Source organism: Syngnathus acus, chromosome 12, assembly GCF_901709675.1.
Source record: "Syngnathus acus chromosome 12, fSynAcu1.2, whole genome shotgun sequence".
Lineage (NCBI taxonomy): Eukaryota > Metazoa > Chordata > Actinopteri > Syngnathiformes > Syngnathidae > Syngnathus > Syngnathus acus.
In genome coordinates, this window is record NC_051097.1 from 6,036,279 (window position 1) to 6,041,258 (window position 4,980).

General features: G+C 36.3%; 1 protein-coding gene across 3 annotated transcripts in view; it reads right to left on the bottom strand.

Moving 5' to 3' along the window:
- Positions 1-296, bottom strand: part of LOC119131781 (potassium/sodium hyperpolarization-activated cyclic nucleotide-gated channel 1) — a 54,130-nt gene extending 53,834 nt beyond the window's left edge. For 2 of the 3 annotated variants that reach the window (XM_037266477.1, XM_037266478.1), the window contains exon 1: positions 201-296. The gene's annotated coding sequence lies outside the window, so the exon portion shown is untranslated. The remainder of the gene's footprint in view (positions 1-200) is intronic. The other variant, XM_037266479.1, reaches the window with a different exon arrangement.
- Between the last annotated feature and the right edge of the window lie 4,684 nt (positions 297-4,980).

A 4,980-nucleotide genomic window follows, 5' to 3' on the forward strand; every position in this document is an offset into this window, starting at 1 on the left:
TTTTTGACTTAACTTCAACTTTAAAAATGGAATATTTTGACTTTGTCAGGGCAATGTATTCTTCTATCCTCATGGGCATCCAGAAACAAGCACTAGCCAACATGCTGACGTTTTTTTACGTTGTATAATCCTTTTCGGTTGACATGACGTACTCTGCTTTTGGAGGCTCAAAAAAACAACATGATGCCATCATTAAATACCCTCAAAGCCTTTCATCAAGTCCTGATCTCCTTTTCGCGAGCGTCAGAACATTAGTTGGCAGTATGTCATCAGCGGCTGAAACTTTAGTCTGAAGTGTTTTTTTTAATACATGGAGTGAACTGTAAAGTTTGTACTGTAATTGTGTGCCTCTGTACCTGAATTAAATTGTGAACTGAATTCAAGTGGTCCATTTTCAAAATTGGCATGTGTAGTCTAGCTGTACATATTGAGTTAAATGTCAACATACAAACTGAAATCATTTGAAACATTCTCTATAAGGCAATTGTGAAATTAGTCTCAAACAAATGAGTACAAATATGTCATGTTAAATATGCAGTGTCAGGCATTTCTTTTTACGGTGCAAAGAAAAGCTGAATGTATTCTAAATTGTTGACAAAAGCCAAGTAGCCTGACACACATAGATGCAAATGACAAGCGTGTCGAGTAAGCGTAAAAACAGTCTGCGTTGCGACCAATGAAATTTGTCTTTGGCAAACCTTTTTGCAACCCTGCTGTAAAATGGCCACTGAATTCAGAATCTTGCTCCATGTTGGTGCATATATTTTGTACGAGTAAAAGCCTTTATTTTGTTCAAGTCCGAGCCTTTTTTTTTTTTTTTTTTGCGGTTGAATCGTCATGCGGGTGTTTTTGTGAATAAAGTCGACTTTGGTGTGTTTTGTTCCTGTGGGTGGTCTTTGTAAACAGTCAACTTTGGTGTCAGTCATTCACGATGAGCCTCAGTTGATGCTGCATCTCTTGAATATGAAACTTCTTGCATGTTTTGTTACAGGTCTTGAAGTCTTCATTTACCCTATTCAATTATACCAGGGCGGGGCCTGCGGCTCCTCCCGGGGGGCGGGGCCTGTGGCTCCTTGGGGGGCGGGGCAACCTTATGTATTTACACATAAATACTTGCATGCGTACACTTACACTAAGCGAGGTTCCAATTGCAAAAGCACCGGCAGGTATATGCTCAGCCCTGGGATCGAACCAGGTTCTTTCGGGTCAAGAGGCCGTGTCATTAACCAGTCGAACATTTCGACCTGGCAGCCCTCGGCCGTCTGCACTCTTTTGTACTTACCCAACGCGCGCGGAACGATGTTCCTGTGGGTGGTCTTTGTAAACTGAACGGATGAGAATGACTCGAAGTGAAAGCGGGTGACCCCCGAGCTCGCCACGCTTGGCGAGTGGCTCCGTCGCTGCGCTAGAACACCTGAGACCCAGGGTTCGACTCTCCACCACTGCGAAATGTACTGCTATGTGCTAACCATGAATGTATGTACTAACCATGAATGTATGTACTAACCATGAATGTATGGTTACGTGAATGTATGTACTAACCATGAATGTATGGTTACATGAATGTATGTACTAACCAAACCATGAATGTATGTACTAACCATGAATGTATGGTTACATGAATGTATGTACTAACCATGAATGTATGGTTACATGAATGTATGTACTAACCATGAATGTATGGTTACATGAATGTATGTACTAACCAAACCATGAATGTATGTACTAACCATGAATGTATGGTTACATGAATGTATGGTTACATGAATGTATGTACTAACCATGAATGTATGGTTACATGAATGTATGTACTAACCATGAATGTATGGTTACATGAATGTATGTACTAACCATGAATGTATGGTTACATGAATGTATGTACTAACCAAACCATGAATGTATGTACTAACCATGAATGTATGGTTACATGAATGTATGGTTACATGAATGTATGTACTAACCATGAATGTATGGTTACATGAATGTATGTACTAACCATGAATGTATGGTTACATGAATGTATGTACTAACCATGAATGTATGGTTACATGAATGTATGTACTAACCATGAATGTATGTACTAACCATGAATGTATGGTTACATGAATGTATGTACTAACCATGAATGTATGGTTACATGAATGTATGTACTAACCATGAATGTATGGTTACATGAATGTATGTACTAACCATGAATGTATGGTTACATGAATGTATGTACTAACCATGAATGTATGGTTACATGAATGTATGTACTAACCATGAATGTATGGTTACATGAATGTATGTACTAACCATGAATGTATGTACTAACCATGAATGTATGGTTACATGAATGTATGTACTAACCATGAATGTATGGTTACATGAATGTATGTACTAACCAAACCATGAATGTATGTACTAACCATGAATGTATGGTTACATGAATGTATGGTTACATGAATGTATGTACTAACCATGAATGTATGGTTACATGAATGTATGTACTAACCAAACCATGAATGTATGTACTAACCATGAATGTATGGTTACATGAATGTATGTACTAACCATGAATGTATGGTTACATGAATGTATGTACTAACCATGAATGTATGGTTACATGAATGTATGTACTAACCATGAATGTATGGTTACATGAATGTATGTACTAACCAAACCATGAATGTATGTACTAACCATGAATGTATGTACTAACCATGAATGTATGGTTACATGAATGTATGGTTACATGAATGTATGGTTACATGAATGTATGTACTAACCATGAATGTATGGTTACATGAATGTATGTACTAACCATGAATGTATGGTTACATGAATGTATGTACTAACCAAACCATGAATGTATGTACTAACCATGAATGTATGGTTACATGAATGTATGTACTAACCATGAATGTATGGTTACATGAATGTATGTACTAACCATGAATGTATGGTTACATGAATGTATGTACTAACCATGAATGTATGGTTACATGAATGTATGTACTAACCAAACCATGAATGTATGTACTAACCATGAATGTATGGTTACATGAATGTATGTACTAACCATGAATGTATGGTTACATGAATGTATGTACTAACCATGAATGTATGGTTACATGAATGTATGTACTAACCATGAATGTATGGTTACATGAATGTATGTACTAACCATGAATGTATGTACTAACCATGAATGTATGGTTACATGAATGTATGTACTAACCATGAATGTATGGTTACATGAATGTATGTACTAACCAAACCATGAATGTATGTACTAACCATGAATGTATGGTTACATGAATGTATGGTTACATGAATGTATGTACTAACCATGAATGTATGGTTACATGAATGTATGTACTAACCAAACCATGAATGTATGTACTAACCATGAATGTATGGTTACATGAATGTATGTACTAACCATGAATGTATGGTTACATGAATGTATGTACTAACCATGAATGTATGGTTACATGAATGTATGTACTAACCATGAATGTATGGTTACATGAATGTATGTACTAACCAAACCATGAATGTATGTACTAACCATGAATGTATGGTTACATGAATGTATGTACTAACCATGAATGTATGGTTACATGAATGTATGTACTAACCAAACCATGAATGTATGTACTAACCAAACCATGAATGTATGTACTAACCAAACCATGAATGTATGTACAAACCATGAATGTATGTACTAACCAAACCATGAATGTATGTACAAACCATGAATGTATGTACAAACCATGAATGTATGTACTAACCAAACCATGAATGTATGTACAAACCATGAATGTATGTACTAACCAAACCATGAATGTATGTAATAACCATGAATGTATGTACTAACCATGAATGTATGTAAAGTCTAAAGCAGGGGTGTCAAACTCATTTTTTTCACGGGCCACATTGTAGTCATAGCTTCATTTGGAGGCCATTGGAGCCATTCTGACTGTCAACCCAAATAAATGTATGAGCACCTCATTATATACAGTAAAAGCTACAAAACAAACTGACAAATAACTCGTTTTCAAATCAGACAAGTAAAAACTGGTCAAATATTAAAAAAAGATATTATTAAAAGTGAAGACAATTTGCAATTCTAGTAATGACATGAATTTGATGCACAATTTGTCTTCGCGGGCCACATAAAATGATGTGGCGGGCCGTATCTGGCCCCCGGGCCTTGAGTTTGACACCTGTGGTCTAACGTGTCCGAGAGGTGTGATGATGGTCAACGTTCTGCCTATCTTGCTCAAATTCATTTCTGACTGACTCGATCTATTTCATTACAAGATTCAGGTGAATTCACATTCACATTCATTTCTTTAGTAGAGATATAAAAACAGCTGTAGGCCATGTTGACATTTTCCCCAACACTGGCCTTTACCTGAGATTAGTGCATCCTTGTTAAGATGAAATATGGATGTTATATTTATCTCACACTCTCTTTCAGCTGCAAGAATGCTGACTGGAGGTTGAATTCTACGCCGTCTGTCGAAGCAGCTGGCAAAATAATATTAATAAGGTCTTCTCAGCAGCACAGTATGATAAAAAAAAAAAAAATCTTAAAAACTTGAGGATAAATTAGCATTGCCGAAAAGAATCACATTGTGACAGAGAGTGGAAAATAAGTAGTTGTCACTATACTGTTACTTTATGAAGGTCATTGTATTAATTCACAGGGCTGATCTTTAGCATTGGGCCAACCTGCTCAAGCTGTGGTCTTCCTCATATTTGATGCCTCCATCCATTTTCTTCCACATATCTGGGGTAACACCATATTAAATTACATATATTTTATACATTTTATTAATGCACAGTTTGTCAAATATGTAATTAATATGGAACGATCCCTATGTTCGACATGGTAGTTTTGGGCAGAATGGTGAACGAGTGGTTTGCCTCATACTGTGGGTCATTGTTCAAATTTTATATTTGCACGTCAATTAAAAAAAAAAAAAAAGC